General features: G+C 42.6%; 1 protein-coding gene across 3 annotated transcripts in view; it reads right to left on the bottom strand.

Moving 5' to 3' along the window:
- Window positions 1-3181, bottom strand: part of prrc1 (proline-rich coiled-coil 1) — a 30934-nt gene extending 27753 nt beyond the window's left edge. The window contains exon 1 of one of the 3 annotated variants that reach the window (XM_086053956.1): window positions 3055-3181. The gene's annotated coding sequence lies outside the window, so the exon portion shown is untranslated. The remainder of the gene's footprint in view (window positions 1-3054) is intronic. The other 2 variants (XM_086053955.1, XM_086053957.1) reach the window with 2 other exon arrangements.
- Window positions 3182-13075: the final 9894 nt, after the last annotated feature.

Below are 13075 nucleotides of genomic sequence, written 5' to 3' on the forward strand. Positions count from 1 at the left end.
ATGTAGGCACAAATGTAGCAGCTTCCACATTTAACACTGTTTTTAGCACTTTCCAAATAAGAGTTCATTCCATTAGACTTAGCTGAAATATGAGAGCCTTCTAAAGCCTTAAACACATTCACTCGGGCCATAGATGCCGCAAATTCCATGTCCATTCCTCCATTTTCCTCAGCAGTTTCAGCTTCTGCTCTTAAACGAGCTGAAGAAGTACTGGAAGCAACAGACTTACAATTGTACTACGTTTTTTGGGTTTTCCATTACATACATTAGAAACACTGTCGTTAGGTCCAACATCCACAACAGCACCTTTTGGATTCATCATGGTTCCTAACACACACGTCTCTTCGTTGGAATGTTGTCCTACATATGGATCAGATGCTTGTCCAACAACGCCCCCTGATGGAGCTTCAAACAACTTTGGCAACTCCAAGAGCCATTTATTTGCCTCTTCCATAAAGACAGATTTATGCTCCTCAACACTGGTAAACCAAGCATTCTGTTTTTCTTGTTCTTCAACAGGAACCATAGCAATAACGGCATTATGAAGCTGACTGGCTCCATTAAACAGACTGGACACATGTTCAAGGCAGGATCGAACCTTAAAACCACACCCACCGATTACATCACCAATCACTTGTGAAAGTGGAGCATGCGCGCTGCCAGCTTGTGCACAACACACAAGCGCAAATCCCAATGAGGAAAAAACATCCATAAACACTAATGGCTCCTACAATGAGAATTGAAGTGAAACCAAAATTATATATATCATTATTACATTTATATATGAAACATTTCCACCATTAATGTGACCTATAAGATGTAATTAAAAAAAAAACATTTTACAGAGGTGATGTATAAATAACTGCGAGAATGTGGCTGCACAAGTGTGCACACCCTCCTATAACTAGGGCTATGTTCAGAATTAACCATTCACATTCACTTGGCGTCTACTAGTTCAAGTGCCCATGATTAAACCCCAAATAAAGTTCAGGTGTTCTATTACGCATTTCTTGACATTTTTGTGGTCGCAGCTTGAAGCACAACCCGTGGTCCGCAGAGAGCAACCAGAGCGTCAGAGGGCTCAGACAGGAGAAGGGTGCAAACGAATTTCAAAGGCATTAAATATACCGCGGAACACAGTGGAGAAAGTGACATTGCCAGGAACTGGCATCGTCATTCATCAATCGTCAGCAAAACAGCAGTCCGTCAGTGATGGATAGACGGACCAGCCCGTCACATCGGAGCTACAAGCCATGCTAAATGCTAAACTAACCTAAGATTCGCACGGCTAGCTCGTTTAACATGGCAATTAAGTGCTTTGGTGATCCGAGAACATTTTGAACAGACGTTTGGCTAGAACCTCAGCAAAACAGCAAATTAATACATGTCTGGACTGTGGAGAGAAAATCTACTTGCTAAACTCAACTGGAAACTGGAAAAGAATTACTGTACGCTACGCCCTACGTCAGCCAGGAGGCTATAAAGTTAGAAAAAACGTATATTAATATAGCATAAAATATTAATTTGTAATGCTATTCATTTGTTTTCACAATAGAGTGCTGACTTTTTATTTTAACTTTTGAGGTCTGCACAAATGTTACCAAAATTACATTACAGTCAATTAATCTAATCTTTAGTAGCTAATTTTGTGTTGTGAAAATACTAATGTTGGGATCAGTTATCGCAGTTTTAATTGACATTACATAGTTGCCACCATCATCAACACAACACAATCCCAAAATCATATTTAGTCCCTATATCAATATTGTGGTACTGGATTACTTTGTAATGCGCTCTCCATGCTTAAAGGAAGGGAATGTGCCTTAAATTGCACTTTGAGATATTTTTCATGAGGGGGAAAAAAAGATCAATAAAACCTTGTCTTTATCTATTTTATAAAATACTTTTGCTCATTAAATAATTAAAAAAAAACATTCAGCTGAAAATGTCTGGCAGGATACCGTATTATTTTATACACTGTAGGCCTACCGCGTATAAAATAAGAATGTATCCTGTCTTTGACTGCGTTATTAAATCGTATGCACTGTACCACGTATAAAATAAGAATGTAGCCTGCCTTATATTGCGTTCTTTAATCCTAAACGGCCATATTAGACATTAGGAGTTGATTTTTTTTTTCATGGGCAAAAGCGTTTTAGTTAGAGTTTTGTTTTTGTTAGAGTATTGACAGAGCGGCAGCGCTACGCGAACATTCTGTGTGGGGCAAAGTAACTGCTGTCTGTAGGGTATTAATAATAATTTGTCCCCCCCATGCATTTCATGTAGCCCCCTAAGGCTGGGCTCTGGTGACGGATCTGGGGTGGATACACTGAAACGCGTTTTGTCTGGACGGGGCCTTAATTTCATGGTTAATTCTGAACACAGCCACATCCCCAGTTTTAAGATAATGTGCACACTTGTGCAACCTCATTATTTCAGTTGTTTATTTTTACTTCCTTTTAATAAAATATTGTTTTACTCAATTAAGCTGAGGAGGTATAGGTCACATTAATGGTGGAAAAGTTCTGAATTAAATGAAGCTCTTTGTCTAATTTTCATACAACAAAAACCTGGCATTTACACAGGTGTAAACTTAACATATCCATTGTACATTTAATGTGAAGTAATGGCGGGGGAAACCTCTACAGAATGTATTTGTAACACAGATGGAAATACGTCTGTGTAGAGACAAAATAGTTCTGAGTACACCCACTGTAGGCCTTTTTCGCCCCCCAGTTTTGGAGTGTTAATCAGTTTGTAACACAGCGGATTTGTTTTACTTTGTTGAACCATTCGCTGAGCGAGGACCCATAAGCACCGCTCTTTACACTTTAAAGCTTGGTTATGAACACATTTACACTACAGCGAATCCAATCGAACCACTGTTCAAATCAGCTGTACAGTACACGTGTACACGGCTATTTACAAATCAGAAGGAAAGCCCAGTTCTGAAGACGTTCGTACGGCTTGTCAAACGTTAAGGGAACACGTGTCGTTGGACATTACGTGTATATAAATTGATAACGCAACATAAACAACAGCCTTGGTACTCACCTGTTAGCTAGATGAGCTCGATTTCCCATGAACATACACAGACTCACTTTGATGACGCCACGCGTTGCCACGTCTGCTCACGGAGACGTCTTCTGGACTAACTCCTCCCACTATTGGAAGAAGCCGGATGCGCTCCTGAGCCCTGACCCAACAAGAACTATAAACACACAAAACTATACCTCTGATCGACTGAATACAAACGTGAATTGCACAATAGTTGGTCAATTCTTTGCAATGCATGAGCCCTAATAATAAAGTGCTTTATCAAAAAGTGTTAACATATGTCAGCAAGCTCGTAAGAATATTGCATCCATTTCATGTTTCGAACTACTTCCGACGATCAAAACAAGGCGAGCAGTATATGATGGGTATCTAAACTGACACCACGAACTAGAGGCAAGGCCTAATGGTAGTAGATAGGAACACAATATGAGGCAATTAAAAAACACAAAACTAACACCATTCCACTTTTCCAGATTAGGTTTTTACGAAGGTGTCCACCAATTACCTTTGGTGCTCTTGTCAGAATCAGTCATCATGTAGACTGTAGAATAATGAAACGCTGTGGTCTTATTATACTGTAAGTGGCCAAACATTTGCACACATACCAGTACAAGCATATGTAAATCTCTTGAAGGTGTTTATTTAACTTTTTTTCCCCATTGGCTGTACATGGTGGCGGCACGGTGGTCGACTGGTTAGCACGTCCGCCTCACAGTTCAGAGGTCGTGGGTTCGATCCCGGCTCCGGCCTCCCTGTGTGGAGTTTGCATGTTCTCCCCGTGCCTGCGTGGGTTTTCTCCGGGCACTCCGGTTTCCTCCCACATTCCAAAAACATGCATGGTAAGTTGATTGGATACTCTAAATTGCCCCTAGGTGTGATTGTGAGTGCGGTTGTTTGTCTCTGTGTGCCCTGCGATTGGCTGGCAACCAGTTCAGGGTGTCCCCTGCCTACTGCCCAAAGACAGCTGGGATAGGCTCCAGCACGCCCCGCGACCCTTGTGAGGAGAAGCGGTACAGATAATGGATGGATGGATGGCTGTACATGAACATACTGGCATGTCCGACATACACTCTGCCCCACTAACTACATTATAAAGTGATTAAGTGCTATTAAACCAATTATAAATCAAATTACCCATTTTACTGTCCACGACAAGTTATATGATTAATAATAAGAATAAAAAGTTATATGGTTATGTATATTCAATTTTTATAATCATATTGAACATTTTGGAAATCCCTGGAACTGCTGTTCACCCTGTCATTATGGAGTGGATGTCCCTTTAAAGTGGAAGTCAACCCAAACATTCTCTTTACAAGAATATGTTCTATGCAGCCCCACTAGTTAAAATATGGCAGTCTGATTAATACTGCGTTAGTGGAATATAAGTTAACCCATTAAGGACGGGAGCGCATAACCGCGTTTCTACCACTAGAACCGGGAGCGTTGTTGCGTCTTTCTACCTTTAAAGCCGGGAGAGCGGATACGTCTGTGCCGTTTTTTTAAATCCAATTCTCCGTCTTTTAGCCAATTTAATGCATCAGAATATACACGTGATGGTGTCGCGAGACCGCGGAAGATGTCCCGTAATTTTTTCAAGCCGTAATGGCCGTCGATCACGGGAGCTCTGAAATAAGTAACGGCAGTGATATATAGACGATGCGCTTGTGGACTTTGAACCAGTGGAACCAGTGGAATGTGATATGATATAGTTTGTAGACAATGACAATAATGACGTCTTTGTAACAGAATAGAGGATGGTAATTACCACAATTCTTTTTCTAAATTAAAATAGTGCTTCTCTTGCACTGACATGTAATTTTTATATCTTCGATTGAAACAGTAAATAATAATAAACTCTGCCTGTGTGAAAGCCATATGTCTAAACTCTCAAATACTTTTGGAATTATGTTTCTGTCTGCTCTTAATTATTTTGTAAGTTATGAATTTCTGGGAAAACTTAATGTTTTCAAGGGTAATTCCAAAGGCGACCTTAGGTTTTGGGGAGCTGTTGAGCCAGGCGCTTTAGGCCTTAATGGGTTAAGCAGTAAAATCCACCCATTTTTGTACATGTCAAGAGTGTGGCCATTTTGTGAGATAGACAAAAACGGATGGATTTTAATGCTTAACTCATATTCCACAAACACAATATCAATCAAGTTTAAAATAGTTGGGCTGCATAGAATACATTATTGTAATGAACATTTTTGGGTTGGCTTCCTCTTTGAGGAACCCACTGATGTTTTCATTGACATTACTTCCAGCATTGTGTTTAGTGGAGGGCCTGAAACAATGTACAGTTGCAGAATAAACATTTACACTTGTTTTGTAATTCAAGTGTGTGCGTGTAGTTGGATGTTGTCACATTCAACATGTTCACTGACGATACACAATCAGCTAGCTGAATGAATCAGTGAAGGTGCCCCATGCGCTCATAAAATGCTACTATTAGCCAAAAATGTCCACCCTGTCAGCAAGCTTACATATTTCCCCATTTGATTGTACATTGTCTGCTTGCTGTCAATTTATGGGGGGAGGGGATTGTCTGAGCTGGACATTTATGCATTTCTAACAAAAGAACTTCACCAAATACAATTCTTATGAAGTTCAATGGAAAATCTCAATGTTTTTGCTAAAAGTAGGAAGTTTCAAGGCCCTTATGGTGTTGATATTGACTCAACTATGGGAGGGGCACACCATTAACCTAGAGGCCATAACTTTAACTCAATTCAGGAGGAACAATAGAGCTTTCAATCTGTTTGTGGAATACTGTCTGCATACTTGTGGTGTCTTGGTTCTGCCACTAAGGGTACTATAGAGATGAGTATTGAGATGAAGAGCAGAGAGAGAGAACAACGAAGAGGAGATACACAAAGAAGAAGGTAGAACAGAACAATAATACAACGTTCCTGAAGTTATATGATGAATACTGTTCTTAAATAAATCCACGTGCACACCGAGATCAACTTGCTTCTTTGGAACACAACATATTGGAGACGAGGATGGCGGCTCTGAACTTGAGCCAACCGGCACCCTTTCTTCAAACAGTCGATGATCCACCAGTGCCATTCCATTCAAAGCGTGGATACGAACTTTCACGAATTATTTGCTGGCGATGTCCGACTCGGAATTATCGGAGGCACGAAGACGTGCACTGCTCATCCACTGCTTGGGTACAGAAGGTCAGAGACTTTTTTACACACTAACGATTGCCGATGACAAATACGACAAGGCGCTGGAAGCGCTTACGAGCTTTTTCACGGCAAATGTGATGGCCGAACGTTACCACTTCAGACAACGAAGCCAACGCACTGGTGAGACTTACGACGTGTCAGTTTGGAAGTATGGAAGAGGAGATGATTAGAGACCAACTAGTTGTAAAAACGAACTCTGCGCGCATCAGGGAGTGGTTGCTACTAGAAGTACCCCTAACACTCACTAAAGCATTGTCCATTGTATGTCAAGTAGAGACTGCTGTATCGGAGGCTAACGCTATGTGCAAGGGAGCACCGGACAGCGATGTGAACATTGTTCAACAGGGACCATTGTTTCATTAACACAGGAAGTTCGAGAATCCGGTGCATTCTCCTCCACCGATGACAAAGAAAACATGCCACAGATGAAGCTCATTCCAAGTGTTACAGGCATAGCCTGAGGCAGCTACGTGGCGTGTGACCTGTGCTGGTGGCGGGAGAGAACCCGTAAGGAAAGTGCTGGTGTGGTAGAGAAAAAGAAGGAGACAAAAAAAAAAGAATAGAACCCCGATACTTGACGCCTCGTTGTCTTTGTCCACCACGCTGACTGCAGTCAGTTGGCCCCATATCACGGTTTAGGGCTGATACGACTGACTCAAGCCTGATCCCGGAAGGTAACACAACACACTGCCAGAACCCAGGGGTGTCCTGCAAAAGACGCAGTTTGCAATGCTTGCAAAAAGAAAGGACACTTTGCCAAAGTTTGTAGGGGAAGTACGTACATAAGTGAGGTCACAGCTTCCCCAGAAGTGACTATATTAAATGTGGACACAAATTGCTTTGATTGCATTCAATGCACTGTTCAAGTCAGCATTCCTGGATCGGAGTCCCATGATATTGAGCTTATACTAGACACAGGGTCAAAAGTGTCCATAGTACCGAGGTCCGTAGTTGCTAAACTGTTTCTGCGTGCTTCCTTTATGGAACCAAAATTGCGGTTGAAGGATTATAATGGGAATCCTATACCTGTCAAAGGCTGTTCAGCAGTTAATGTAGTATTTGCTGATCTAAATGCTGCTGCAGTGCTTTCTGTTGTGAAATGTGGGTCAGCAGTCCTTGGCAGGGACATATTTCTTAAAATGCAAGTGAAGGACGGTCAAGTTATTCCCACCAGTAAACTGCCAAGTTTCTCCGTAGCCAGTGTAGGGGCCGACAAATTAGGATGTGCTAAGGGATTTGTCCATAGAATAAGAGTACGCACTGATATAAGCCCGGTACAACAGAAGCTGCGTAGGTTGCTGTTCTCAGTTAGAGGGGCGGTGTCTGCAGAATTGAAAAATATGATTGCACTCGATGTGATAGAACCAGTCGAGTCATCTGAGTGGATTTTGCCTATTGTCGTCACCACGAGAAAGGATAGGCCAGATCCAAGAATTTGTGTATATTTAAGGGAGACTAATAAGTCAGTTGTAGTTGACGGTTTCCCACTACCCCACATTGAAGAAATGTTTGCTGAATTGAAAGGAGCCACTCTTTTCCACATTAGACTTAAAGAGTGCATATTACCAGATGGAGCTACACAAAGACAGCCGCAGTTTGACTACATTCATTACACATGATGGCTTATTCCGTTTTAAAAGAGTGCCATTTGGACGGGCATCTGCGCCCAGCTGCTTCCAGTGGATGATGTCGATCATCTTTAAAGGTCTGAAAGAGGTCCAATGTTACCTGGATGACATCATTGTGTGGGGTGCAACACAAGAGGAGCATGACAAGAGACTGACAGCTGTGCTTCACCGTATACATGATGCTGGACTCCAACTGAATGACTCCAAATGCAATTTCAGACAGACAGAACTTTCCTTCCTGGGACATACAGTGTCGGAAAGAGGACTGCAACCTGACGCCTCACGTGTGACAGCTATATCGGATGCACCTCCACCTACTGACCTGCCCAAACCGAGGTCATTCTTAGGGCTCACATCGTGGTATTCCAAATTTATACCAACCTACGCTGCTGTTGTTGAGCCGCTGAGAGCACTTCTGTGTGGAACAGAAACGTTCAGATGGAATTTAGAGGCACAAACAAGCTTTGAAACTGTTAAACGACTCATCATGCAAAGCCCTGCCCTCTCCATGTTCAATCCTAACTTGCAAACTATCGTTACTACAGATGCATCTGACTATGGACTAGGGGTGGTCCTATCACAGGTTCAGGAGGATGGCTCTGAACGTACTGTTGCTTTTGCATCACGCACGCCCACGCAAGCGGAGAGGAAGTACTCAACTGTCGAAAAGGAGGCACTAGGGTATGTGTGGGCAACAGAAAAGTGGAGAACGTACATGTGGGGAAGGCATTTCATATTACGCACAGATCACAGTCCCCTCACCACACTTCTTGCTTCAAAAGGTCAAGGTCGAGCAGGTATGCGGATAGCCACGTGGTCATCAAGATTGATGTCATTCAACGACGACATCCAATACAAACCAGGTAGAGAGAATATAACTGCAGATTGCTTGTCGGGACTTCCGCTGCCAACCTCAGAACCTAGTTTGGATGATGACACTGAGGTCGTGCTTACGTCTACACTAACAGCTGTTTCCGACAGTGACTTTGAAAGTGAGTGAAAGCTGCATGTGCTTCTTGTCCGTTGCAAACAAAACTACGGGAACTGCTTTCTGCAAGATGGCCGAAATCAGAAAATGCCCTACTGCCTGAACTGCGACCATACTTTCAGATTCAGATTGAGCTCTCGCTAGTTGATGATTTCGTTGTGCGAGGCATGCACAGACTCCTAGTGCCGGTGAGTCTCCAAGCTAAACTGATCTCCTTGGCACATGAAACACATCAAGGTATTGTGAAGACAAAACAGAGGCTCAGAGAAGTGTATTGGTGGCCAGGCATGGATGCCTAGGTTGAGGTAGCCATCAAATCATGTGTTACGTGCCAGTCACATGACAAGTCAGCAGTCACTCACACAACTTCACTACAACCTGTGCCAAACCCCAAAGAACCATGGGGAAGATAGCGATCGATGTGGTTGGGTCCTTTGATAATGCACCATTGGACTGTCGTTTTGCAATCACACTTATTGATTACCACAGTAAGTGGCCAGAACTTACTTTTGTTCCACAGGTAACCTCAAGGACTGTGATTCAGTTTCTTTGTGCAATCATCAGCAGAGGTGACCCAAAAGAGTTGGTGTCAGACAACGGCTCTCAATTCGTGTCGCGTGAGTTTGAATCATTTCTCAACAATAGAGGCATTGCACACCTTAAATCGTCAGCATACTATCCACGAGCAAATGGAGAAATTTAGCATTTTAATCGTAGCTTGAAGGAGTCTACAGAAGGAGTTCACAAGGGACTTCCTACATGTCTATCGGGCAACGCCCCACTCTATGACACTGTGTTCCCCAGCTGAACTGTTGCATGGTCGACCTATGCGCACCAAACTTCACGTGGCTGTTCGTCCACTCCCTACGTGCAACTCAGTCTGCGAGACAAATCGCCCTCAAAGTAGGTGAAAGGCAGAGAAGGAGCAAGGCTTACACGGATCACAAACGAGGTGCTACACATGTGTTCTTCAAATGTGGATCTTATGTTCGGGTGAAGAAACCTGGCATATTATCCAAAATACAATCCAAGTTTTCAAAACCTCTTAGAGTGATGGAAAAGAAAGGACAGTACACATACCTACTCTCGGATTGAAGGTGCTGGAACGCCACTTATCTTGCGCCTGTCTATCACCAGGTCACAGAGGATGACACTGACATGTTACCTCTGGATTATGTGAACACACCCGAGGTACCACCAGAGACAAACACGCCACAATTAAGGCCAATCAGGCTCAGGAGAGCGCCTGTATGGACGAAAGACTATGTGTGCTGAAGGTGTGAAAAGATGATGTTGAAGTTGTTGCAAAAAAAAAAAAAAAAAAAATGTTCCTTATGAAATTGTTACAAATGTTAAGGTATCTAAAGGGGACAAACAGAAACCTATTGTATTTTACAAATTTCAGGTTTAAGTCAATTTTGTGTGCACTTGTTAAATTGTAGATATACATTATTAAGCGGGATATGTGGTGTCTTGGTTCTGCCGCTAGGGGTACTACAGAGATGAGTATTGAGATGAAGAGCAGAGAGAGAGAACAACGAACAAGAGATACACAAAGAAGAAGGTAGAACAACAACTACTACGTGGCTGAAGTTATATGATGAATGCTGTTCTGAAATAAATCCACATTCACACCAAGATCAACTTGCTTCTTTGGAACACAACAATACTGCATGCCTGAAGTGTATGTGGGAGTTTGACAGACACTATAATAATAATATTAATCAGAATGCTGCATCTATCTTGTGCAGCAACTGCACATAGTTGCCTCACAGCATCAGTGTCAAAGCACATCTCAGTCCCGCCGTACACCGAGCAGTACAGCTGAAAGAGAATGAATTGGACAATCGGCATAAAAAATACAGTCGGTGACTCCCTGCTACACATCAGGAGAATTACCCCCACTCATAAAGCCATGGAAAAAATTAAGAGACCATCCTTGTTTCTTTAGTTTGCTGTTCATTTTAAATGCCTAGTACAACTATAGGTCCATTTGTTTGGACCGATCTATGAATGACAACAAAATCAGCTCACCAAAATCACAACTTCTTACATAGCTATAAAATTGTACTGTCAAAAAACGGTGCTTTTAAACATGGTGGTCTCCTCATTTTTTTTTCGATGGCTGTGTACAAACCAGAAAAAGAAAAGCATCACACCCACAGTTCTGAGATGGAAACAATGTTTTGAGGCACTACATAAACTGAACTTTCATAGATTTCTTTTGTATTGAACCACAAGCAACATCGTGTGATTGTCAAGTATGAAGCTGTTTTCCCTGGCCGCTGTAGCTTCATTACATTCATACAAAGAAAGGAAACGGGCGAGGAATAAATGGAATGTGAATATTTTAGAGGATGTTGGTTCTGTATGGACTTCAGCGAGTCTATATCTGCTTCCACAATGTCAAAGACTGCATGAGACTCCTGTACTGAATTTAAAGTAAATCATTGGAGCGGCTTTCATTGGCCAGGAAGAAAGTTGGCTGTGTTCACTTGCACAAAGGCGCAAACCTCCCTTTCTACCTGCGCCCGTCAACAAAAATACCCCCAAAAAATCTGTGCTCACAGTCCAACACCGTGGATCCACGAGAAGGGGGCCTTTGCTCAGTGCAGATGACAGAAGGTTCACACTGAGCAATGCTCAACCTCATCACTTCCTGCATGATAAAGGCACTGATGTCTGATTCAATCGATCACCTCTGGGACATGTTTTGCACATTTCACCCGCCGCCACCACGACTGAGCCTCATTTTCAATTATTTTCAGGGGTTTCGAGGACTTGGATCAGACCGTGATCTGATTTTTTCACTTTTATTCTATTGATCGTTCTTGATTTATTTTGTTCTCAATGCATTCCATTATTAAGACTTTCAACTCAAATATTTTATTTATCGTGATCTAGATTGTGGGCGGCACGGTGATCGACTGGTTAGCACGTCCGTCTCACAGCTCACAGGTCGTGGGTTCGATTCCGGCTCCGCCTTCTAGTGTGGAGTTTGCATGTTCTCCCGGTGCTTGCGTAGGTTTTCTCCGGGGTACTCCGGTTTCCTCCCACATTCCAAAAACATGCATGGTAGGTTGATTGGACACTCTAAATTGCCCCTAGGTGTGATTGTGAGAGCGGATGTTGGTTTGTCTCTGTGTGCCCTGCGATTGGCTGGCAACCAATTCAGAGTGTCCCCCGCCTACTGCCCGAAGACAGCTGGGATAGGCTCCTGCACGCCCGCGAACCTTGTGAGGATAAGCGGTAGAGATAATGGATGGATGGATGGATATCTAGATTGTGTTGCATAAGAGCGGGGCGATCGTGACTCAGGAGGTAGAGCCGTTCATGAACCTGTTCGAATCGCGCTCTGTCTGAGTGATGCGTCGTTGTGTCCTTGGGTAAGACACCTCACCCACCTTTGCTCCAGCGCCACTCACACTGGTGTATGATGGGTGTGAATGTTTGGTGGTGGTCCGAAGGGCCGTATGCGCACACTGGCAGCTACGCTTACGTCAGCCTGCCCCAGGGCAGCTGTGGCTACATACATAGTTTACCAGAACATGAATGTGTGATCGCATGAATGAAGTATTCATTCAAGTGTCTTTGAGTGTCCAGAAAAGTGCGATCTAATGCATTATTGTTATTATTATTCTCTTTGGATTTTACAGCAGTATATTCACTACCTGTAGGAAAAGTGACACAGAAAATTGATGGATCCCGACTGATGGACCCCATAATTATGTATTTTCTTGCTTGTGTTCTACTGCATGTCAATATTTCTTGTTATATGGGCATGTAGATGTAGGTTGGTGTGTATACACATGTGTATATACACATGTTACTGCGTATATCTACATAGGTTTGATTCTAAATGTTTGCCGTCAATGTTATACATTAATGGCCACATTATGCCGCCGCCCCTGTGTGACCTATATCTTTGCTACTGTAACAATGAAAATTTCCCCACTGTGGGATCAATAAAGGCATTCTTATCTTATCTTATCTTATTTGTTTGTTTTGTTGTTTTTGCTGCATTATGTTATTATGTGATAGGAATGGGTGGAGTATTGCATACTCCATTAAAATTCTATTAAACAAGCTGGAATTATTCTCTACTTTAAAAGGCCATATACTGTTTTATTGGCAAATATAATGCATTGCTAATGGGGCTGCACAATGCAAAGAAAAACATTGTCATTGCAATAATGGCCCAAGGCAAT

Source organism: Filicampus tigris, chromosome 15, assembly GCF_054856515.1.
Source record: "Filicampus tigris isolate MCC_2025a chromosome 15, RoL_Ftig_1.0, whole genome shotgun sequence".
NCBI classification, from domain to species: Eukaryota; Metazoa; Chordata; class Actinopteri; order Syngnathiformes; family Syngnathidae; genus Filicampus; species Filicampus tigris.